The 26,837-nt window shown below is 38.2% G+C and overlaps 1 protein-coding gene across 2 annotated transcripts in view; it reads right to left on the reverse strand.

Moving 5' to 3' along the window:
* The window catches only part of SLC7A2 (solute carrier family 7 member 2), an 81,522-nt gene extending 56,646 nt beyond the window's left edge, over positions 1–24,876 (reverse strand). For both annotated transcript variants that reach the window (XM_037831227.1, XM_037831226.1), the window contains exon 1: positions 24,728–24,876. The gene's annotated coding sequence lies outside the window, so the exon portion shown is untranslated. The remainder of the gene's footprint in view (positions 1–24,727) is intronic.
* Positions 24,877–26,837: the final 1,961 nt, after the last annotated feature.

The following is a 26,837-nucleotide window of genomic DNA, read 5'->3' on the forward strand; positions in this document are numbered from 1 at the left end:
GGTGTCAGGGATTGATTTTGGTGATGAATGCACAACTATGTAATTGTACTGTGAACAATCAAATGTATGATTTGTTTTGTATGACTGCATGGTATGTGAATATATCTCAATAAAACAAATTAAAAAAAATGCTAAGCCTGAAATGGGTTTGCGTAAGTTCATTTCAGTTACATATATCTTGGCTCTAAGGTAAAAATTTAAAAAATGTTAAAGCATGTAACTGAATTGGTTTGCTTTTAAGATACTTAAACAGGAAAAAGTATTTGCAAGGTCCCCTTGAGGGACTGGGGAAAACTGGAAATATTAAACTTCCCCACCTGGGGAATTACTGATATTCTCACAAGCATTAGGAATTCCCAATTTAAAAGTCAAGCCCTCAATCTTGGGCTTGCCCTAATGAAACTTATTACTGCAAAGGATAGGCTAAGCCTACTAATAATTATGCCTAAGAGTCACTCCCAGAGAACCTCTTTTGTTGCTCATATGTGGCCTCTCTCTCTAAGCAAATAAACTCACTGCCCTCCCCGCTATGGAGGACATGACTGCTAGGGGTGCAAGTATCCCTGGCAACATGGGACATCACTCCCAGCAATGAGCCTGGCTCTGGCATCAAGGGATTAAGAAAGCCTTGACCAAAATAGGAAAAGAAATGAAACAAAGTAAAGTTTCAGTGGCTAAGAGATTTCAAATAGAGTCAACAGGTCATTCTGGAGGTTATTCTTATGCATTTTATATACTCCTTTGTAGTTTCTAGTATATTAGAATAGCTAGAAGGGAATACCTGATTTGGTTGAACTGTAATCTAGTAGACTAGATTCAGTAAACTATTGATCCAGTAGCTTTTACTGTGGGACTGTGTGATTGTGAAAACCTTGTGACTAACAAATCAATACTGGAGTATACAATAAATAAACATGCTACTCTATTTAAAAATTTACCTTGTTTCTCAAAGACTTGGAAATGTGTAAATATGAAAATACTCACACTATCACTTATGAGGGTTTATAACATGCCCAATTCCCTCAGTCCAAAATTTCAGTAAACACCGTTCTCATTGCTGTGATCTTGGTTCATCTCCCAGTCATCACTTCACAGGACCTCTGGTTCCTCCTTGTTGCAATTCAGACACCTCACTGCCAACTAAAATACAAATCCTCAGCCCATCATTCAAAGTTCAAACTATGGCCCGAATCGATATTTCTAGCTTTATCTCCCTTAGGATTAAATGAGTTAGTACAAGTGATCAAAATGGTGCCTGGTACATGGTAGGCACTCAATAAATGTGAGCTACGGCGATCATTATTCCCCTTCTTCCTCCTTTCCCTTCTCCAATTCCCCTACAACCCACCTGACTTCAGCCAAACAGAATCCTGTGCTATCTTGACAACTGGTCCAGTACCTCCCAGAGTCCTTTGCTCATGCTATCCCCCCAAAGAGAACATCTTCTTAACCTTATCTTTACTCAAAGATACCCTATTACCCCTCTGCAAAAGTCCTTCTCAAACTTCACCTTCTCTTTGAAGCTTTCTCTGGAAGCGATCCCTCCTCCTTTTGAGAGCCCACCATACCACTGGTGCCAAGCTGGACGCATTTCCCAGCCAGGCCCTAGACCAGAGCGCCACACGTGTCTGGCTTATCATCTCTGTCCGCAACACATGCTCACTTGATAAAATACTTGAGGAAAGAAACCGCACCCTATGCATCTTCAAAGAGCCCCTTTGGAACTTAATGCCAAAACTCTATGAATTGAAAAACATGCTGAAATATTTTTAATTTTCTGAATTGATAGTAAACTTTTTGGTTGAAAAAACAGTACTACAATTTTGTATTTAAGAATTAAGTGAATATGTATTATAATCAAAAATACATTCTCACGAATTTCATGACTTGAGATGACTCTGCTTTGAAATATATTTTAACGGAACTTTTAACACAATAAAGGAATTTTCTACCTTTGATGATTCATTCCTAAAATACATTTGCTATTTTTTGTACATAATCTATGTTTTTAAGATTTAATACACATTTGTCACTTATCAAAGTCTCCAAATGCACCAAATTCTAAAATCAGGACCAAACAGCAACCAAAACTAAGTATAACATAGTTTAATACGTGCGTTTCTCTATGAGAATCACTAAGAATTCCTTCTTATAGTAATCCCCCCATCCTCCAAACTCATTGTTGGAGAATAACATTGTTCAATCAATCAAATGTTCTATTGGTAGACTGTGAATGCTGAATCCATTACCAGGGTCCACAGAAGAGGGAGCAGAGTGCTCCTTTTGGATCTGTCTGGAAGGGTTTATGGAGAAATTACGGTAGGGAATATTTCACGCAATTTGATTCAGCTTGGTGAGCTGAGTAACTATTTGTTTGGGGACCTGGAAAGACTAGCATGTGCTTTACATAAGTGATCTTGAAGTGAACAAAGGGGACAAAATGACGTGGCGGGGAAACATAAGAGAAATGGTATGAATGGTTGAAAGCAAAGAATAGGGAGCCACAGGGCAAGCAGAAACAAGCACCCACCCATAAGGCAAAAAAAGAGCCCAACAGCTCCCCAGCCTCGGTGGAGGCTGACCTGCAGGGGCAGAGCTGGAAGTGTCACATTCAGCAACCTGAAACTTGCAGCTCTTCAGAGAAGAGTAAACAGCACTAGGAATAAGAAAGACAGACTCCTACTAATACTGCTTACAGAAATCCAATCAACAATTTAAAATCTAAGAATGTTCTGGGAAGTTCCTGGAATCAGACATGTTCATTAAATATATGCCAATATATTACCCACCATTATGACTTTTACTTCTGATGCTATTACTGAGAACTAACATTTATTGAGGCCTTACTAGGTTTCAGGACCTAGGCTAAGTGTATTACATAGATTAACCCAACTAAATTACCCAACAAACCTACGAGGTAGGTACTATTACTATCTCCGTTTTACAGATGGGAAATCCACAGCTTAAAGAGGTTGAGTGACAGCTAGTACACACCAAAGTCAGGACCTAAAATCAAGTCTATCTGATTCCCCATAATGGAATATAATAAGTGCATTAACCTTTTAGAAGCAATGTAATGAAGTCTCACAATTTAAAAAAACAAACAAACCTTTTCTTTGCTAATGGTTCTATTTTGCAGCCACTGATGTTTTTTATTAGTTCGCATCATCTAAAGAGATAAGGATGAAGTTTACATTTATTTCGGAACTCAAAAGTTTCTGGTGATGAACTCTGGGTACAGGAAACAGAGAGCTCTCATGACTAAAGCTTTAACTACTACATTGCAGAAAGTGAAGCACAGGCAGTTCTCTGCCAATACATAACACAGTTATGAGGTACACATTCTAAACTGAAATGAAATACTATCCAGCATGCCTAAAGGAAAGAAACTTGTCGCCAGAGCTTGGTCAAAAGCCAATGTTAGCTAATGATTACATCATCTAGCTAAATAAAGCATGCTGAAGAAAAACTCAGAATTGGTGGAACTGCAGGCTACTGATTCCTTTAGTTCTGGGTGTTTTACAAAAAAAAAAAAAAAAAAAGAAAAAGGGAAAGAAATAAAGAAATATCCAAGACTATCATCTAAAGAGAAAAAAGCAATCCAAAGGGAATCTTTAAGCATATCCATTCTACCTGCCTGAGATATGAAAATAAATGGGGCCCAATCATTGCTTTCCTACTATGTGCTAGACTATTGAAATAGACTATTTTATTGAATCCTTGCAACCACCTCAAAAGAAATGTCCCATTTTCAGATGAAACAGAGGCTCAGAGATGTTAAAAGGCTTGCTCAAAATTACAGAGCTGGATTTGAATGTAAGGTCTGTGTAGCTCCGAAGTCCATGCCCTTTCCTCTAGGCCACATCATCTGGAAGGAATGAGAAACAGAATTCTAGTTGTTCCAGGATTCTCTAAGGCCCACCTAACACCCAGATGATGATATCTTTGGGAGACTTCAGAATTTTAAACCTCATCTCCAGTAGCTTTTAACCTTCCAAATTCATGAATGACTATCTTAAGACTGAAAACACAATAGTTATTAGAATATAAGCAGTGGAGAAAATCAATTTTTAAGGAGCAACAAAATAATTCAAGGAACAACATGACCTATGTCTATATTAAAAAGTCTAACATATTCTGTTTGGGGTGATGGAAAAGTTTTGGTAATGTATGGGGTGATGGTAACACAACATTATAAATGTAATTATCACCATTGAATTATAAATCTGAGTGTGGTTACAAGGGAAAATTTTAGTGGTGTTGACCGAACAAAAATTTCAAAACAAAAGAAAATAAAACCCTAGGCCTGTACAATGCAAACAGTGTCCATAATGTAAACTATGGATTATAGCTAATATACAATATAATAATATTCTCTCATAAGTTGTAACAAAGATACCACACTAAGGTAAAATGTTAAAAATGGGGGCAGGTATATGGGAATTTGGTATTTTGTGCATGATCTTTTTTTTTTTGGCTTTTATAAAGGGGATTTATTAGGTTACAAATTTACTGTTCTAAGGTCATAAAAGTGTCCAAACTAAGGCATCAACAAGAGGATACCTTCATTGAAGAAAGGCCGATAGCATCCGGAACACCTCTGTCAGCTGGGAAGGCACGTGGCATCTGCTGGTCCTTTGCTCCAGGTTCTGGTTTCAAAATGGCTTTCTCCAAAATGTCTCTGGGCTTATGTCTCTCTCAGCTCTCTGCTTGGTCCTCCTGGGACATTTCTCTCTAAGCATCTGGGAATCCTCTCTTAGCTTCTCTGGGAAAAACTCTGGGCTTCATTTCTTAGTGTCTCCAAATGTCTTTCTGTCTGTATCTCCAAGAGTCTCCAAGCACCTGGGTGTGTTTTTGGCTCTTAGCTTCTCCCTGGGGCAAACTCTGAATTACATATCTTATCTTCTCTCCAAAATGTTTCTCTCAGCTTCTCTGCGTGATCTTCCTATAAATCTACAACTTCTCTAATTTTAAAAAAGTTTAACATATTCCAAAACTCATTTCTTCTAGCTAGCTAAACCTCCAATGATTTAATATAAGAAGGCTCTGTACAATAAAGCTGAAAACTTTTACTGCATTTACTGAAACATACCATTTTCTACAACACTGTGTGCATTGTACAATTTATTTAGTTCATTCCTTGACCATCTCTTGGGTTTTCAAACATCTAGTATTTTCAATTCTCTTTATATTTCTGAATTCAAAACTCATAGCTCAGAACAAATAAAGCCTTTTGGCTTTGCATATCATCTCTTCTGTGCTTCTACTTTACTAATATTTTATTTCAAATTGCCTCTGATAACATCAGGGACTTTTCTCTTCTATTACCAAAAGTTTTTCTTTGGCCCCATTTTGTTTCTGGAAATAAATTAGTATAATTTATTTAAAGTCAACATTATTTTCTTAGTCCACAGAAGGAATGTTATTTGAAGGGATGAAAAGGACAGAGAGAACAAAAAGATTACACTACCTGAAGTTTTCATACACAATTCCCCCTTTACTCTTCAACAGAACAGAGGCTACTATTCTAACTCCAATTTGGTCCCTTGTTTCAAACTCCAATTCGGTGTTGGCTGTGGGGTCAGGGTTCTGAGCAGAGTGAACCCTTGTAAGCATCACCAGGGCATGGTGAAAAGCATACACCACTGCTTTGTTCACTGGTGTATCACAAACACCTAGAAGGTAGCTAGCACAGAGCAGCCACTCATATATATTCGCTGAATGAACAGATTCTTGGCTTTAGCCATATCTTTTCTTAAATGCTGATCAAGTATCTTCAGTAGAGAGTGACCACAAGAACTCCTACAATGCAACAACAAAAAGACAAATAACTCACTTTAAAAATGGGCAAAGATCTTTGTTGCTCAGATGTGGCCCTGTCTCTCTAGCTAAGCCAACTTGGCAGGTGAAATCACTGCCCTCCCCACTACGTGGGATCTGACACCCAGGGGAGTGAATCCCCCTGGCAATGTGGAATATGACTCCTGGGGAGGTATCTAGACCCAGCATTGTGGGATGGAGAACATCTTCTTGACCAAAAGAGGGAAGTGAAAGGAAATGAAATAAGCTTCAGTGGCAAAGATTCCAAAAGAAGCTGAGAGGTCACTCTGGTGGGCACTCTTACGCACAATATAGACAACCCTTTTTAGGTTCTAATGAATTGGAATAGCTAGCAGTAAATACCTGAAACTATCAAACTACAACCCAGAACCCATGAATCTTGAAGATGATTGTATAAAAATGTAGCTTATGAGGGGTGACAATGTGATTGGGAAAGCCATATGGACCACATTCCCCTTTGTCTAGTTTATGGATGGATGAGTAGAAAAATGGGAGAAGAAAAAAAAAAAGGGTACCCAGTGTTATTTTCACTTTAATTGTTCTTTTTCACTTTAATTTTTATTCTTATTATTTTTGTGTGTGTGGTAACGAAAATGTCAAAAATTAATTTTGGTGATGAATGCACAACTATATAAAGGTACGGTAAACAACTGAATGTACTCTTTGTTTTGTATGACTGCATGATATGTGAATATATCTCAATAAAATGAATAAAAAATTAAAATTAAAATTAAAAAAAAAATGGGCAAAGAACTTGAAGAAACATTTCTCCAAAGAAGATATACAAATGGCTGATAAGCACACAAAAAGATGCTCAACTTTATTAGCCATTAGGGAAATACAAATCAGAACCACAATGAGTGACCACTTCACACCCACTAGGATGGCTATTATTAAAAACAACGACAACAACAACAAAAAAACGGAAAATAACAAGTGTTGGTGAGGCTGTAGACAAACTGGGACTCTCATTTTGGTACTGGGAATGTAAAATGGTGCAGCTGCTGTGGAAAACTGTTTGGCAATTCCCCCAAAAGTTAAACATAGAATTACCATATGATCTGGCTATTCCACTCTTAGGTATATAACTCAAAGAATTTGAAAGCAGGGACTCAAACAGATACTTGTATATCAATTTTCACAGAGCATTATGCACAATAGTAGAAATGACCCAAGTAACCATCAACAGATGAACAAATAAAAGGTAGTTCTATTTATATCATTCAGCCATGCTACGAAATGGATGAACCTAGAAGATATCATGTTAAGTGAACTAAGCCAGACACAAAAGGACAGTGTGTGACTCCACTTATATGAAATATCAAGAATAAACAAATTCACAGAAATACAGAAAAGTGCCAGCTTACCAGGGGCTGGGAGGAGGGGGAATGGGGAGTTATTGCTTAATAAGCGAAGAGTTTCTGTTTTGGGTAACGAAAAAGTTTTCATAAAGGAAGCTGTTGATAGTAGCGCAACATTGTAAAAATAACTAATGCCACTGAATTGTGTACTTAAAAATGGTGAAGATGGCGAATTTTAAGTTATATATATGTTACCACAGTTTTTTAAAAAGTAACTAGGATGCAGTGAGGGATCTGGAAACCATGTCATCATCTAAAGAGCAATTAAAGAAACTACAGGTGTTTGGGTATAATAAGCAGGGATGTGGCTGTGGTCCAGAGAAGGAACACAGGCTCTGAGTGTAACCAATGAGCTCTGAGAGCTACCAGCCATATGTCCCTGGGCTCCCACTCTTATCTTGGAAACAGACCTTAGAAGACAATTGTAAGGATTAAATGAACAAAAAGTGTCTGGCAAATAGCAAAGAGGTTTATAAACAAATCAGTATTGTTTCTACATCTGGCATCTTTCAACTCTTGAAAAGAAAAAGACATAGAGAAGAGATGACAACTGTCTTCAATAATCTGAATGACAATGTGTAAGAAGACAATGACTCTATCCATTTTACCCTAGAAGACAAAACCAGGAATGAAGGATGTATATAAAAAGAACAAGATACTGTCCCCATATAATGCAAACCTCAGAATGTTCTTACCCATAAGAGGCTGCCTAACAATACAGGTGTCAGATTTCTGCCATTACTTTAAACAGAGAAAAGGTGACTCAGAAATTCTGTGGACAGCAGGTTAGAAGGAAGGGTATTAGCTAAGACATCTGCCAACTCAGACTCTGTGATTTAACGACACAATTTCTTTTTCTATGGCTGAAAAACTAAGTCTTAGCCCATGGTTCTCCTCTGCATATATATTAATCAATGGTCAGATCATAGGTAAGATAGTTTATGTCAAAGTCCATGTTGCCAAAACCCTCCTACCTCACCCAACAACCAAATATCCCAAAAAAGTGGCAGTCACCTAAGTTCATGGAGACTAGAAAAAAATAAAAAAAACCTACAAGGTATGTCCTTATTATTGATGACTTTGGAAAAGTGTCAAGGAGTATTACACCATTAGACACCCACTACTCAGATCAAATAAATATTGATTTGGTAAACCTTTCTTAAGTTTAAAGTTTCACTTGGTACAACAAATCTATTTTAGTGTTAACTTAAATTCCCCTTTCTCTCTCCTTTTCTTTGTACTCTTGTAATGAAGTATTTAATTCAACAGGTAATCACTACTTTTAAGAACAGCTCCACCAATTCCCTACAGCACTAAATACTGGGAATATTCTGATCCCACAGTAACAGGAGAGTTTCTTAATTCCAGAAAATTGATCACAGATTGTCCACTGCTTTAACCCGATTACTGTTATGCTTTGAAGACTTAGGGAGGTTGTGATGCATGAATTTTAAAAAGTAAAATCTGGTTAACTGATTATTTTTACAAGACAATATTTGGTTGAATGAAAGGATAGTAAATGAATTTGAATAAGGAATTAAAGAAGCAAGAAAAGGACAGTCTACCCAAGCAAGACTGAATTTTCTTTCAGCTCAGAGTAGCTTTAAGAGAAGAGGGGAAATCTGGAAATCTCAAAACTTTACACTTTTCTAGAATCAGGCAGCTGCCGGGAGTCAGCTCCCACCAGCAGCTACTATATATTTCCCAATCTCTTCCTCTATATATGCATGCTTAAGAAGGGGAACTATATTTGGCATTGCTTTATCAGTCAGTTTTTCTGACATATTTAAAGAAATCTAGAATAAAAACATAGGGTTTCTGAGCTGCAGTCTCAGTCCACATCTACTCTTCTCACAAGGTCAGGATCTCTGCTGGATACTTTTTTTTTTTTTTTTTTTTTTTTTACGTTTGTATTTTATTTTATTTTTTTTTTAATCACCATTTTATTGAGATATATTCACATACCACGCAGTCATACAAAACAAATCGTACTTTCGATTGTTTACAGTACCATTACATAGTTGTACATTCATCACCTAAATCAATCCCTGACACCTTCATTAGCACACACACAAAAATAACAAGAATAATAATTAGAGTGAAAAAGAGCAATTGAAGTAAAAAAGAACACTGGGTACCTTTGTCTGTTTGTTTCCTTCCCCTATTTTTCTACTCATCCATCCATAAACTAGACAAAGTGGAGTGTGGTCCTTATGGCTTTCCCAATCCCATTGTCACCCCTCATAAGCTACATTTTTATACAACTGTCTTCGAGATTCATGGGTTCTGGGTTGTAGTTTGATAGTTTCAGGTATCCACCACCAGCTACCCCAATTCTTTAGAACCTAAAAAGGGTTGTCTAAATTGTGCGTAAGAGTGCCCACCAGAGTGACCTCTCGGTTCCTTTTTTTTTTTCTTTTTTCTTTTTTTTTTTCTTTTTTTTTTTTTTAATCATTTTATTGAGATATATTCACATACCACGCAGTCATACAAAACAAATCGTACTTTCCATTGTTTACAGTACCATTACATAGTTGTACATTCATCACCTAAATCAATCCCTGACACCTTCATTAGCACACACACAAAAATAACAAGAATAATAATTAGAGTGAAAAAGAGCAATTGAAGTAAAAAAGAACACTGGGTACCTTTGTCTGTTTGTTTCCTTCCCCTATTTTTCTACTCATCCATCCATAAACTAGACAAAGTGGAGTGTGGTCCTTATGGCTTTCCCAATCCCATTGTCACCCCTCATAAGCTACATTTTTATACAACTGTCTTCAAGATTCATGGGTTCTGGGTTGTAGTTTGATAGTTTCAGGTATCCACCACCAGCTACCCCAATTCTTTAGAACCTAAAAAGGGTTGTCTAAAGTGTGCGTAGGAGTGCCCACCAGAGTGACCTCTCGGCTCCTTTTGGAATCTCTCTGCCACTGAAGCTTCTTTCATTTCCTTTCACATCTCCCTTTTGGTCAAGAAGATGTTCTTCGTCCCACAATGCCAGGTCTACATTCCTCCCCGGGAGTCATATTCCACGTTGCCAGGGACATTCACTCCCCTGGGTGTCTGATCCCACGTAGGGGGGAGGGCAGTGATTTCACCTTTCAAGTTGGCTTAGCCAGAGAGAGAGGGCCACATCTGAGCAACAAAGAGGCATTCAGGAGGAGACTCTTAGGCACAAATATAGGGAGGCCTAGCCTCTCCTTTGCTCTGCTGGATACTTTATAGATGCTACACCATTTACTACTCCCAACTCCAGTGCATGATTTGCAGCACACAGCCTTTAAAAACTGACCACTCTCTGGTTCACCACAGTTCCCCACTTCCCTTACTGTTTTGCCCCAACCTGCTCCATTGATTTATGTTACTTGCCTGGACTCAGGAATTGGGACCAAATTCCTGGGAGAGGTTGTGAGGTCAAGGAAGTCTCACAAAAGAGGAGATGGTTTTGTTCCCAAGCAAACCTACTAGGGCTAAGCATATTCCCTTGCAGGGAGGAATCATGATGATTATGTCTTTGACATTTACATGCTTATTTGAGGGTTGAGATAAACACAGGGATTTATGATATTATATAGATGTATATAAAAGACATCTTATCCTGAGAATAGATGGAATTTTTTTAAATCTTGGAAAAATAATCAGGCAGGGTTTTAAACTTCTTTTTGTATGAATAAAGGTAAAATACCTGATTTTATTTTTGTAATTTAAAGCAAATTTACAAATATAAAAGCTCTTTAAGAGGATGAGAAAGCCTAGATATTTCTACTCCTGAATTACTTAGAGTTCTTTTATGATGGATATTGGATTGTATGTCTCTAAGACTTTATCAGGGGAAAAAAAAAGTCTTCTTTGTTATTCTCCAGGATACAGAGATACCAACAAGTCTGACCTAGAATTTAAATTTCAAGAGCTCAATGCACATGTTCTTTTTTATTTGTGTCTATATCTAAGTACACAGCAAAGTTTTATACTTGGAAATCATTCCCTAACTACTGAATGATTGCATGTTTTAAAAGAAAGAAAAATGAAAATATAAAGTTTAAAACTGATCTTTGGCTCAGTGAACCAAAGATTCCTAAGCAAGTTCATTTACTTAAAGAATGGCAGACAAAGTTGTGAAGTTATAGTTTCCATATTTCACAGTTTGTCATGAGGCAGCTTGTGGAAAGAACATATACTTTAGCAGCCCTCCTATGGGTTCCAAGTTTCCAAAAAAATAAAATTTAACTTTCAGAGTCTAAATTGTAATATGGGAAGCTTTTTCAACTAGAAGGGTTTTTGCTATACAAAGCCTCAGTTTAGTGCCTTGAAACAGTAAGTCCTTATAAAATGGTTATTATCTTGGAAAAAGCAGCTCTGAAATATGTTCTGCCAATAACTGTTTTTTAAGTGTAATGATTCTTTTAATATATACATAATGCTTTATGCTTCAGTGACATATACTTGAATAGAAACCTAATTCCTTGAATTCTTCCTGTTCTGTGAACAATTTGTACAATAAGAAGTATAATAACAGGATTTCAAAAAGCAGTATCTGTATTAGTGTAATTCATGCACTGAGCCGTTTATAGTGCCATTTAAAAGTTCTCCCTAATCACTGTTATGTATATATATTAAAGTTCACAATTTTAAAAATGCGTTAAAATAAAAAAGAAAGTCTTCCTGAAAGTAAAGTCTGAAACTGATGACCAACAGAGAAGCTGACATCTCAAGAAAACAAAACATTGGTCCCTCAAGAGGAACTACAAAGTGATCTTTCATGCAAAGTTAACATAGGGGTATAAATGGATGACACTCCCCAAATTCACTTTTTAATTTGTTTTTACCACTCTGAAGAGGTTGTCAATTATCCTACAAGTTAGCATTTAGAGTCAGGATTCACAGAAAGGGAGTATAGGAAAGAGAATAAGAGAGAGGAGAAAAACAAGGATATGAACCCTTGTGCCACAGAGTGGATGCTGAAGTGCCGTCCCCCTCCGCCACCAGCATGTTCCCTAAAGCCTTTGCCAAATCAAGGAAACAGTGTTCTTCAGTATTCCAAGATAGGAAACACAATCTCCTTGGCAAAGAGAGTGGATATTTAAGGAAGACACTGGATCTACAAAAGAGCTCATCCTTGACAGTTGGTGTCTGACGAGGAAGAGCCTGAGTTTTGCAACACAGATATTACTAGATGGTTTGGCCATTTATACTTCCAATATTAAAAAAAAAAGAGAAAAGTGGGGAAGGGAAGGTAAGTGAGGTAAATGCTCCCCAGATTGGAAGCTGCAGTACCTTAAATGGCCACCGGCTGCCCTCACTTCAAGAAAATCTCTGCTACAGATCAAGGTCTCTAGCTCCTGTGAATGGCATCACTCCTGGTGTGGTCAGAAGAGGCATCGAGAAGCTCTTGATGGGAAAACATCAGGAATAACAAACAAGGATGGGCTACTTGCTATTTTCTTCTTTAGAGTAGAAAACAAACCTAAGGGATCATCTGATGTTCTAACCCTCCTCTTCTTCAGTGCTGAAATAATAAGTGGAAGAATCAACATTGTAATACTGAGATTAAGAAATAATGGAGAAAATGCTGAATTTTTTTGTTCAGTCATTTTCTCAAAATTTTATTGTTTTTAAATATGAAAAGCATGCTACCAGTTAGGACATTCTGACTCTTCTGCAGATATGTCTGCATACATTCCATCTCCAGCTCATCCTTAACCTATGAGGAATGAGTAGATGTGATTCTGCTTGAAATGAATCTTATCATTTATTAAAAGCTGGCAGTGCTGTAAATGATATCTTTAAAGACGTGGAAAATCCAATTTAGGAAATAATTTCAGTAGATATTTAGCTGAAGTAATAAGCACTAGAAAAAATTACTTTCCCTGATTTAAATCATCATTCCACATTCGTCATTTTAGTGGGGAAAGAAAAAAAGATTTAAAATACTCGCAATTTTTTCTTTTTATTTCAATTCAATGGAAATAACACCTAGCTCAATAAAATGAGCAGTTTTCTTCCAGTTCTTGAAAATGGCCAGAATTCTGATTCATGCATGCAAATTAAGAAGTGAAATTATATAGTTCAACTTTACTGACTTCCCTCACCCAACATGTCATGCATTAAAATGGTAAAGCCCCATTCTTAGAAGAGATGAGAACTTCCAAGTACACTGGTACCAGCAATGACAGCTGGAACCTGCATTTGTCACTCCTGGAGCTACCTCCAGCTCAGTGATGACATTCTGCCCACTTGTACCACATCCTCTCCACCTTTCACCACCACACACAAGAGTTAACAAATGACAATGAAAAATCTGATGATGATTAATCAAAAGAGAGCCAGCTACTGGATAGCAACTGTTCTAAATACTTCCAAAATGGGCTTAGAGAAATAACATGGGCTTTGGAGGATTTCAGATTTAAAATGCTTATAAAAATTCATTTTACTACTTCCAACAGGTCAATAAGAGTAATAGTGTTTTCAGTTTTTAAAGTTACTGGTACAACACAACACTTTTAGAAGTAGTCAGGGCATGCAACATACCTACAGTTAGAAATGCAGTAAGAATTTTAAAAATACTTTAAATAATTTACAAGTATAATTTTAAAAGTGACAATGCTAGGTTGTTTGTCCTTCATAGTTCTTTTGTCCTCCGTAGCAAAAAAGATCAGAACAATGTAAACATGGTATTCATTATTCAGAAAGTTCATATGATTCATTTCAGTGCAGAGAAAATGCACTATCAACAGAAATTTTATGCAAAGTCTGCTCTTTTTTTGTTTGGTTCACTGAACTAAGTGCAAAACCATCTGTTACCTATGATAATCAGAAAAAATAAAAATGCAAACAGCTTTTCTTTTTTTTTTTAAAAAAAAAAAAGCACAACAGCACTGTAAACAGAACTTACTTGTTTAAGTATGCCATTTAATAAAATTGTCTACATCACATGAATGCTAGTTTGAAAATGTCTTATTCAAACACATTAATTTCAAACACATTAATTTCAAACACAATGTAAAAATTTTAAGTTACATTGTATTTTGATCCCCACTTATAAAATTCCTACCACATAAGGAGTATATTATAGTGATTATGATTCACTTTCACAAAAGCAGGATGGCCTGATACAAATCAGTGCTTTTTCTAAGTCAAATGCTTGATTCCAGGCTTTCCTCTGCCCCAGGCTTTCCGGCCTTAGGATGAGATACACCCATCAAGGCCTCTTAACCTATAAAGAGGGCTCTGAAATGCCATTCTCAGGCATTTACTACCCCTCCAAATCTGTCTAACACCATGCTTGGCATATATGTAGTGTCAGGCATTCAATAACTGTCCACAGCCAGAGAAACTTCCAAACTTCCAAAGCTTCAAAAATTTCCCTCAACAAAGTTTTAAATGTATTTTAAGCTTAGAGTTTGAATACAGAAGCAAACATCATGTAACCACATGAATTTCCAGGATACCATGCCTTATTCCTCTATCTAATGAAAAGTGATTTTCTCTTAAAGTTGAAATTCTAAATTTCAGGAGTTTAATACAGGCACCAGGCCAAGATGTTTTCACACAGCTCCCAGTACTACACATTTTATCAACACCCACTACTGTTTCTCAATAGCATGTAAATACACTTTATGCTATTTTCTTGATGAATGCTGCATACACAAGTCCTACCCCACCTACACAGCCACTTTGCCACAAATGTTACACATTAGAAAGAGGGCTTTTTTGAAACAAATCATTACAAATCCTAACCACTCACCAAAAAGGTTTTGCAAAAGCTAAAGAATTTCAGTAGAGAAATCAATTTCAAAATTCCTCATTTTGCCTCACTGTCAATTAGGCACATTATTAACCAAACACAACAAGGAAAAGCTATATATATGTCAGTTATTTTACACTTAAAAACACAGAGCTCTGCATTGGTGCTTATGTTCTTTCATATGACCTCTTTAGTTCCATTAAATTATAAGTTTATTAAATCCCAATGATGTCTACCAGAAGATCCACATCAATCAGACTGACATTGAACCAGGGAGATTTCATTTCCAAAGAAATTCCAGGATTAGATAAGAAAAGAGAACACTGACTATTGTCCATTCTCTTTCTTTTTTGTCCCCTTTCTCATTTATGGGAAAATTTACATATATGCCATTAAAATTATCTCAGTTAAAAATAGAAACAAATTTATTTCCTGATCCACAGGCAGAAAATCTGTCAATCTGAGAATCTGAGGAAAAGAAAGAAGGCAATGCCGAGGATAACTACAGTCCAAAGTGTCCCTTTGAGGACGGGGAGCTGCCTTCCACCATGGCACAAATGAGAATGCCATCACGGTGTTACAGCCACAGATCATTGACTCATTGTTCCCCTCTGCCGTATCTAACTATGATGAGCCAGGGTGAAGCTGCAAAGCAGTTCTCAGCCCCATTTGAACTCGAGCATGGATGACCAAGAAGGCCCCATCCTGTTCCAAAGGAATGCCTCCTAAGATTTTTTTCCATACAAGTTGAAATGGGTTTTATATAACAGGGTTCATAAACTGAGTTCCCGAAACCCTAGGTGCCCCCTGGTTGGGATATTCAAGGAGACTTGAATGCCCAGAAATCTTATTTAAATTGTTGGGGAGGCAGATTTGCATGGTTATGTGCATTCCTCTTTTTATGGAAAAATGCACTAGATGGGATGGGAGGGTGTACGCTTTCATCACAAAATGCCCATGACTCTTCCAAAACATCTAAAGCCACTGCTGTACAGAATAGCTGCTGTGATTTTAGGTTTCTTCTTCCCTTCACTGAAGTAGAAGCATGATCAGAATGAAGGGACTATCAGAGGAAAGAAGGAGGAGGAGTTCCTTCTCTGCATATCAAAGAATTCTAAATGCCATTAGTTCAAATGCAGTTGATCAAAATCATATGAAATTTGTCCAATAAAAAAGACAATAAAGGCCAATGTTTTTTTTTATTTTTCCCAAACTTAATCTCTTTAGTTGTCCCGCTTGATTCAATCTTCTAAAAGTTATTCCATCTTCTTTAAAAGTTGCACAGCCTGCCCAAACAGCATGGACCTCAAAATTAATGCCATTCTACCTAAAAAGAATATAACTGTTAACTTCTCCTCCAAGTTTGTTACTATAAGTTCATAATATAGATAAAAGCCAAAGAGACAGGATTTAGTAGGAAAGTAACTCTGCACATACATGAGTTCTCCAAGAAATGAATAAAGAAATGTAATGGATAAACCTGTCAGAATTATTAGCATTACCATGGACACTTAAAACGTCCCCAGCTTCATCCCAAAATGGGATACTGGCAATTCTATGAAGCATGGGCTTTGCCAAGTGTAATTACATAAACATTTAAAAATATCCTTGCAATTCAAGATTTTGAAATGTGAAATAATTTAATGAGCAACTAATTGAAAGATAAAGTTTCCTATCCCCTGTAACCTTTACTCGTGAACCAAGTTGCAATGAGCACAACAAAGCTCCGATAGAAACTAACCTGTGATCCCAAGTGCGGACCCTGCCTCCACCTCGTTCAGCAATGCATCCCCACTCAGCACAGAGCTGCTGCTAAGTATATACTGAAGCTGAAGGAGGGGAAACTGACTTAAGAACTCAGTGCCATTTCGTTTTGAGGTGATCAATCAATTGAATACTCAGTAACTTCTGGACTAGGATGAAGTTTGTCATTCTTCTATCGACCTGCTCATCAAAGTCCAGACCAACATATAATGTCAAGCCTAAGAAATGAAATAGTGATCTCCCTATGCTTGGTTAATCAAAGCCAATTTGACTTCAGTTTCTTGTCTCGGCTGCCCTGGAGCAAAGATAAACTCCTTCTATAGCCAAAACACACCAGAGCGTTAATGAGCCCTCAAGACTGGGCGTCAGAGCTCAACCAGGCTCCTTTTAAGAGAGCAAAAACGTCTTCCCAACATTTGCTTAAATTACAGCATAATTAATGAAACCTCTTTAAGCATGCTGTGGGACTCAAACACCAATATAAAATTGTGCTGTTTAACATGATCATGAAAGCAGATAAAATGTCTACACAGAGTAGCCTGAATTTTTGGACACAGGGTTTTCCTGAAGGAATTCACACCCAAGTTGAGACAACCCACTGGGAATGATTTTCATGTGGATTTTTATCAAGACAAATCCCTAATAAAGTTACAAATGTCCTGTGGACCATGAGCCCCATGCATAAAAAGAGCTCCTTGCTCGAAGGGACTAGACACATTATGGAAGCGAATATTACAGAAATTTACTGGAGGGGAAAAGATCACCAACTAGAGAAAACTGTCCTGAAGGAGAGGGAAAATATTATTCATCACAGATGTTCTTTACTGGAGGGGAAAACACAAAGGAAAATTTATGAAATATTTATTTACTAATTTATTTAGGGGAAATTTATTTAAGTAGTTATTAACTCATATTATTTTAAAATAATAATACAATGAGTAACCACCTACCACGCAACCCAAGACCTTAAAATAAGTAATATTTAAAAGGGCCATACATGAACCAATAAATAGCATGACAGCAGTGTGTTGTGAATCAAGAATTATGATTAATAGAATTCTGAGCACCTGAGGTCCATTAAATAAAAATCTTACAGAAGTTATTTTTCAACTAGAAGAAGTGGACTGACCCCAACCCAGTAGATTGAAGGTATCAACGAATTCTCTGCAACCTCCCCTCTCCCACCACCTTCTATTATACACACAACTCTCAGAAACAATTACTAGGTTGAAAAAAAAAAAAAAAAGCAAGGTACATTGACACGAACCTGAAACCTGGAAGGTGAGGCAGCAGGACCGAGCTGTCTTGGTGGCCACCTTCTCAGTTCAACAACAGAGCTATATCTGGCAAGAATTGACGTTCCTCGTACACATATTTTGGGTTATAACATTTATTTTAAGTAATTTTTTCTTCTACTAGGCTAATCGTAGGACAGACAGTAGACGGAATGTCTCCTTATAACAAAACACTCTTCCCTCTTGAACCTGGCATCTCTGCAGCTATCAGCACTCTTTATCAGTCCTTTCTCCACTCTGAGCTGCACACCAAAGGCCGAAACCAACAGCAGTGAGCTGTCCATGCTGGCTGTTTCCCGGTGGTCTTCAGAGCGTCTCCTGCTGGAAGCAATAATAGGAGGGATGGCGGAAGGCCGCCAGTCGTCTTTCCATTCTTCAAGTTTGTCTAAACGTACCAAGTCTGCCTAATGTAACAAATCAGTTGTCCTGACTGCGAAAGGAAGATGATTTCATGTTCTTATTGGGATTGTCCATTTGGATAACTCTTTCCTATTTGAAATTTCCATCTAAAACATAATCTCCTCTGTGTTGTACCTTTTCTCTAAGACCTATCAGGATAGTTTGAATTTTCAGTTAAACATCCTAATTTTCTTCAGGCCTAGGTAATAAAGTATGGGCAATTATGTAAAATCGTTAATAAGAATTGATGCCCCTCCAAAGGCAAATTTTGGTGAATAGGTGCTCAGCCAGAACACAGTCCCTAATGGCCCAAGTTGTACTAAAGGGCAACTGGAAGAGAAGGAGGAGGAAGGGAAGGAGCAGGGGGAGGAGAACGAGGACGGGAGAGGGGTATAACAGCAGTAGTAGTAAGAGTAATGATGCAACAATACCTAAAACTGATTGGGCATTTTGTCTATGCCAGTGTGATGGTTAGGTTCATGTGTCAGCTTGCTCAGGTGATGGTACCCAGGTGTCTGGTCAAGCAAGCACTGGCCTAACCATTACTGCAAGGACATTTGTGGCTGGCTAATAACCCAGAAGGCTGGTTTATTAAATCATCAGTCAATTGACTGCAACTGCGACTGATTACATCAATGAAAGGCCTGTCTTCCACAATGAGAGAATACAATCAGCTGGATTTAATCCAATCAATTGAAGACTTTTAAGCGAGACAGATAGAGGACCTTCACTTCTTCTTCGGCTAACCAGTGATGCATTTCCTGAGGAGTTCATCCAAGTTGCCAGTTCGTTCCTGAGGAATTCATTGAACATCTTCATTGGAGTTGCCAGTTTCCTGCCTGCCCTACAGAATTTGGACTTGTGCATACCCACAGTTGCACGAGACACTTTTATAAAATCTTATATTTATAGATATCTCTTGTTGATTCTGTTTCCCTAGAGAACCTTAACTAATACAGCCAGGTACACAAAACTTTTTTTTTAAGTTTGAAATAGTTGATTATTTCTCCCTGTGATACCTTCAGCTCTTTGGATCACTCAAATGGCAGCCTTATCACACTCCTCTCTCTGTACGTGTCCATATTATCTCCTTTACTGGCTGGTCAACACCCAGAAGCCAGGGACTGGGTTATTTATTCTTTGCTTCTCTATAGATTCCAGATCTGTGCCATAGATATACAACATGCATACTTGTCTAAAATGGATTAGCTACCCTCTGTGCATGAAAGACTCCAAACAGAATATCTCATAGGGTACTCTTAGAATCAAAGTTACAAGTCAGACATTTCCCATTCCAAAGGAATCCCAATGCATCAACAGTACTCAGTATTTTGGTTGCACATACAGTTGCTAAATACTATAAACTCTGCTTATTAGTCATGGCAAATTTTGCATAGTGGTTTCACAAAAATCAAATTCAAGTGTTTCTGCAAATGCAGACCTTCTTTCAGAAATCTACTTTGGAAAAATAGACATTGCTTGTGATACGGAGATGATTTCCCACTTCATCACTCAAATATACTTCAAGCTTTAGAAATTTAAAAGTAGAAATTAGATTACATTCTGAAAATCTGCCCCGAGTTCATATTTAGGGGGTAAACAAATAAACTTGAACCTGCAGAAGAGACCCCATTTCTCATTATGGTTCAATATAAAACACCTGATAATTCCACTTCTGAGTATCATCATTATCATCATCATTTACCAAGATGACAGTTAAATACCCAGAGCCAAGGTGAGAAAAAAGCCTCACCAACCAATCGTGATCTCGGTTTCCAGGGACTAGCCCAAGTGGTTTCTGCTCCCTCTCAGCCCATATAAGAGTAAAATAAATAAAAAGTGAGTTTTAAGATTTACTTTATTCATTACTTGGCTTTTTGAAGACACAAACATCTGTTTTTCAGTAGGCCAAAATAAAAAGGACAAAAGTAGAAGTATAAAATGAGAACACCTTAATTACAGTCCCACTCAGCATCTCTGGTGGCATCATCCTCTACACACTGATCACCAGGCCTGTGCTGGAAGGAAGTGAGTTTTAAGGGTGTGGTAGTTTGGAGCTGTTATGTACCCCAGAAAAGGCCATGTTCTTTTAATCCATTCCTGTGGGTGCAGACCTATTGTGGGTGGGACCTTCTGGTTAGGTTGTTTCAATTGAGATGTGACCCAGCCCATTCAAGGTGGGTCTTAATCCTTTCCTGGAGTCCTTTAGAGAGGATAAAAGGCAGAGACATTGGGAAAGAACTGAGGGAGAGAAATGCTCCAGAGATGCTAAGAGAGTTCCCACAGACTTCTCATAGATGCTCAGAGAGAAAGCCACTGGAATCAGCAGCTAAAGGCAACAAAACCCAGGAGAGAAGGACCAGCAGACGCCAGCCATGTGTCTTGCTATCTGACAGAGGAACCCCAGATGTCAGCAGCCTTTCTTCAGAGAAAGTATCTTCCTCTTGATGCCTTAATTTGGATGTTTTCATGACCTTAGAATTGTAATTTGTAACTTAATAAATCCCCGTTGTAAAAGCCAACCCATTTCTGGTATATAGCAGCTTTAGCAAACCGAAACAGAGGGTATAAACAGCACTGTAGCAGGTATTAACTATCAACACCTAGGGAGCCTTGCTAAAGCCAGAGTGGGTTAAGGAAAGAAAACTCTCCACCATCCCCCCACCACAGCTGTGGGAAAAAACTTGGAAAGAATCAACATAGGACATAAAATTCTTCATTGTGTATTGTTCACCAAATATTCCAAAAAATGAATACAACATAGTCAGGGTTTTAAAAATTTATTTTATCATTATTATTTTTGTTAAATTTACTTATTGCAGAGAGACAGCATATATGAAACACATGACATTTGCCACACTAGGTCATCATATAGGACACCCAAGCTTGATGAGTCAATCTTAGATGTATAAAGTTCTGTGTCAGGAAACCCCAAGATTTTCAACAATATATAACGTCCAAACAACAGGAAACCATGGATCTAAGGAGAGAGATCCAAAATAAGCATCTAAATAAGAACAGAAGACATGTGATCCACATAGTCAAATACAGCCTCTTGAACATAAACAGCATTAACTCAAATCTTTTCCCAAGTCAACACTAATTTATACTTACCATTGAGGAGGTTAAGATAATGGCATCAGTAGACCTTCTCAGGAATACGTAAAATATGGGCTTGCCTCGACAGATTAATACATAGCATTTACGTTTACTAAGTAAGACAAGAAAAATTAATTAATGATAGTGATTTTCTTAACTAAAGCCTTGTGGTGATAAACACTCAGTGGTTAATTAGGTTTCCTCAGTGGCTTCTACGACATTTCCACCACAACAGACGGCGCTTCTAAAACCACAGCCAGAAAGGCAAGTAAAAGAAAAACTTGTTACTTCCAGTAAATAAACAAACAAACAAAACTACCAAGTACGTGTCCTTTCAATGATGGGAAAATAGCATCATCTTCTTATATTAGAGAGAGGGAATTCATTACTTGCTTTCTGGGGCAGACAGACAGCACTGAAGTCATCTGTTTACGGGTGGTGGTTTTCTTTCTTTCTTTCTTTCTTTTTTAAATAAAATTACAGCAACAAAAAACTATTCTTAAAATCCACCAATGGAGTTTCCAAAAAGTAAAAATTACAGAACCCCTCTAAACTTGGAGCTACAAATTACTTTTGGTTTTCCAGTGCCTGGTACAGAGCAGGGAATCAGTTAAGTATCTAATGAAATTTTGAAATTGGGCCTAACACTTTTTTCTAATTGTTGAAAGCAGTGGAATTCACTCAACAATAAAGAGATACTGAATATGTGTAATATGCCAGGCACTGTGCAAGGCACTAGAATGAAAAATTATTAAAAGAGAGGACAATGAAAAAGAATAATGTCATTACTTTCCTTGTGAAGAGCTTTATCTATGTGGCTGTGAATATTCATCTTAAAGATTTAGAAATGAGTTAACTAATTAGATTTCAAAAACCATTTAGACAAATAGTATCAATAGGTGAAATTTAACAGTTAACTAAGTTTGTCAGTATTCAGTTGGATGAAAAAGCATGCAAATGATGTAAACATTAATAATCTGAATATTTAGAAATATAGTCAATGGAAATTTTTGCTTTAATTCTAAATGTATGGCATCCAGTAAGGAGTTTATAAGAAGCCAGTGTTTAAAATCAATGTGTTCATATCATGGGTGGGGAAATAAAATAAATAGCAACATTAGGACTTTTTTTCAAAATTCTGTTCTGAAAGTTACTGAAGGGCACCAAAATAAAACACAGCAGATAGCTCTGAACATTAAAAAAAAAAATTTTTTTTCTTTTTAAAGGAGCCAAGAAAGTGAGAGCAACAAGCAAATAGAACAAAGCAGACGGGAAGTGAGAACTGAGGAATTAGGCTAAACAGTGAAGTCACCAAAAGAAAACCAGGAGGCAGAAGCCATTTGAAAAAGAGAAGAAATGGCCACAAATGAGGGCTCCAGGTCTGGTCAGAACAGCCAGAAGAATCAATGACGAGTTAAGCCAGGAGGAACGAGGGCAGAACAAAGGGTGGGCAATCTACAATGAAAACCAGCACTCCCATTCTGCAAAGGGGTGCCTGCCAGTTTGTAGAGGAAAACAAGAAACATGAACTTGAAAATTCCTTCAACAGGTATGTTCAAAGGACAAAAATATATGAGAACACAAGGGAAAAAACTCAGGTATTCTCAGGCATTTTTAGCTATCACACCTACCATGTCTCCCCTCCTAAGCTTCTATTCCTTAGGATTAGAAACTAGAATCAAAAGAGCTATGTCAACAGGCTAGAGGCCAAGGATTCTGCAAACTGAATCCCTGGTGAACACCAAGCAGCATTTTACCCTGGTCTCCAAGAACGTGGCACACCCTAAAAGATTAAAATGCCTTAAATTGAATGGCATTTCTGAATCAAGGTGGAATGTGAAAACCAAGTGACGGGCAAGGGAGGAAACTTGAAAAAATCACAACACATAATGCAACGTACTATAGACAAACCAGAGTATCCAACTAGCAACTTTTTAGTAAAGAGAGAAAAAAAAAATTCATAAGTTCTTCTGCACCCATAGGTCATTTCTTCACTTTAAGTTTTAGTGTGTTTAAAAAAAAAAAAAAAGATTTAATATTACAGGGGGTAAGCAACCATAAGAAAGCATATAATTAGAATATTCTTATCCCATATGTTCCCTAGAGAAAGGCTGCAGGCACAAATGTTTGCAATCTCCTAAGAAGATAATTAGTATTAATGCTGAGGGGGAAAAGAGGAGACAGACGTTTTAGAGACGACTTGGGCAAGAATGAAAAAGTACCAAATCCAAGACCACATACGTTCTAAATTCCTATTCTAGGCCCTTGGCCAGGATTCAGACAGCTCTATTTGAACAAGATCTGACGATTTACCCTCATTAAAAGGATGAATGTTTCTGCATAAACATTCAGATAAATCTTATTACAAGTCCCAAATGAATCACCTGAGGGCTTTTTTAGGCAGTTTTGCATTAAATATTCCAAAGTTTGAATAGGTTGACCAGTTTTCTCCTGAAATCTAGGACTGTTTCCACTTCTAAAAAGACATATATGACTCTGGCTTTTGTTCAGTGAATTTCTTTTAAATAACTCTAAGATACAATCTCTGGATCCCATATTCCATGGATTGGGTGGACGCGTAAACAGAAGTTGGACAGCTCTCGAGAGGAGTGAGTATTCTGGGGTGTTGAACCAAATGCGATTGATTAATCGTTAAGAACACCGTTTCGGGTTCGAGGTTGAAGACTGCATGAAAAAGGCTTAAAATGGTCCGGTCTCAAATGGGTTTAAATCGGCGCCCATTTACTTTAAAATACCCAATAAAAAACACCACGACGGGCCGTTTTACCTGTTCTGTCAGGACCCTGGCAGGTTTAGGCTGTGAAAAGGCTTCTAGTGCTACAAGCCATGTTCTATTTTTAAACCAAGAACCCCAAGGGAAACAGAGGCGACTTCAGGGACTCCTCAACGTGCAGGTCGGGGGGAAGCTGGCTGTAGCGGTAGATCGGGGAGTTGCGCCTTCCAGCAGAGGAGCGCCCTGGGCCCCGCGAAGTCGCCCTGCCAAGCGGCCGTCCACGTAGCGCGGCCGCGAGGGGCACCCCGGAGCGCAGCCCTGAGGACTAGGGTCCGCGGCTGCAACCCCCCACCCAGAGCCCCGGGGCTGTCTGACCGAAGGATCACTGAAGCAAGGCCTCCAGGCAGCTGCGCGCAGCTGGATGCGACTTAGGCGCCCCTGCCCCATACCGCCCCTCCACGCGGCCGGAGATTTGGCAACTTACTGGGGCAGCGCTATAGGGCCGCGCCGAGGGGGCGGTGGAGTACGGAGGCTGGAGGGTCTTGCGGGCCCGCAGCTCCGGGAGGTTGGAGGAGCGATCGCCGCCTCGCTGCTCAGCGTGGAGGGAAGCGCCCGACTGCCGCGCAGCAGAAAGCGAGCTGGGCACGTGGGCGCCCCTCTGGGTAGCCGCGCAGGGGGCGGGGCGCGGGGTAGGGCGGTGCCGCCTCCTGCCCTCCAGGCGCTCGCCGACCCTCCCCGGAGCCCGCCTCCTGCCCGTCGGTCCGGGCCGCGCGGGCCAATCCTCGGGGTAGGCGGCGGCCGGCCGCTGTGCGGCGGTGTTTGTACACGGCCGGGAGCGCTGGCCCACGTGGGCGTGTGCTCACCCGCGGCTTGGCACAGTGGGGGGCCGGGGCCGCGGGGCCTGGAGGCACGGTATTTTCTACGGGAGGAAAAACTAGAACAGTCCTTGAATTCCTTCTCTTCCGTGGAGGAAGAGAATCCAATCTCAGGAGCATTTCCAAAGCTTAAATCAGGTAGAGCTCTTCTCAGTGGGGTTTTTGCACCGCTTTTACTTTTAGGTTCTGAGAAGAATTTGGGAATAAAATAATAATGATAAAATGTAATAATAATGGTCATGGTAAGTAGAAACCCAGATGGGTATGCTTTGTCAAATAGTCCTAGTTCCATCAATAAAACACATAAAAGTTTGTTTTAAAAAGTGCAGTTGATATTTTGGAAACTCCAATAATGTGACTAGGTAGTCCTGATTAGTTGGGGGTGGTTTTTAAGAAAATGACATTTGCTATTTCCACGAGAGCAAGAGCAGAAGTTGTACAATCAGGGTTTCTTATACTGTGCTATTGTTTACGTTTGAAGTCTCTGATAAGATTAAAGTCACCATCTGAAACTATTAATTTTAATCCACAATGAAGCACGGACTTGAACGATAAGTATATATTGTTATTTTTATTTGATACAAAGCCAGAGCTACCTTATTTGCTTGATATTGTGGCAAACATTTCTTATTCATCTACTAGTAAATACTATTAACTTATTTAAAGAAGATCTTCTTTGAGCATATCTTAAGTCACCTGTTCCCAAGATGTTCTCATAAAAGTAGGGGTAGGAGGAAGAGAGGGGCTTCAGTCCAGAAAATGGCACATGCACAAAATCTCAAGTATTATTTCTGGAGTGTATGTACCTGGTGAAGCCACCATGAATCACATAAAAGAACCCAAGGTCTAAGTAGCATGGTCCGTTGACATAAATTTACTAGATAATAGAGATTCTATCAATTTAAACTTAGTTTTTACAGTATAAAATAGAGTCCTTATCATTATCATTAATGACATTGAAGTAAATGATACATCAGATTCCCACTCAATCCCACAAGTGCATGGATGGATTGCACAAGGAAGTCAAGACTCAATACTCAAGATACTTCATCTATTTCAAAGGGCTAGGATTCTGATCTAAAATTTTCCACCTGGTTAAAAAAAAAAACAAACAGTAGACATTCCTATCTTTAAACTTCAGAGTAGACTATTTCCCCACATATTTTAATTTCACTGTCCTGAAAGGACAGTCTGTGATTAGGTTGCAGCACAAAGATTTGGGATAAACAAGTCTTTTTGACATTTAGAAACAGCCAATTTAATTAGAATTAGATCTTTGAGTTTATCTGATCTGCCTATCTGATTTTGGTACTTAGTGAGACAGAAGCACATTGTGTCCATTTGAGTAAATGATAAAAGCTATTTCATCTTTAAGCAAAAAGGAGCGTTTTGCTTAAAGATGAAATATAAACAATAGCACAGTATGAGAAACCCTGATTGTATAACTTCTGCTCTTCCTAACAAGCATGAGGTTTAATTACTATTATGACACTTTGACTTAATATATTCCTTTCCCATTGTAAATTATTAACTATGGATCCTGCATCACATATTTGGTTATTTCTCAATTTTTTAAATATGCTTAGATGTGGAAAGAAGACCTGAATTTCTAAAATGGAATATGAGAGATGAAAGAAGTTAGAGTAAAATGTTTAGAAATAACATATTTGAAACAATTTGACTTCATCTTCAATTGTATTTTCTTTCACACCATTTTAT

Source organism: Choloepus didactylus, chromosome 3 (assembly GCF_015220235.1).
Source record: "Choloepus didactylus isolate mChoDid1 chromosome 3, mChoDid1.pri, whole genome shotgun sequence".
NCBI classification, from domain to species: domain Eukaryota; kingdom Metazoa; phylum Chordata; class Mammalia; order Pilosa; family Megalonychidae; genus Choloepus; species Choloepus didactylus.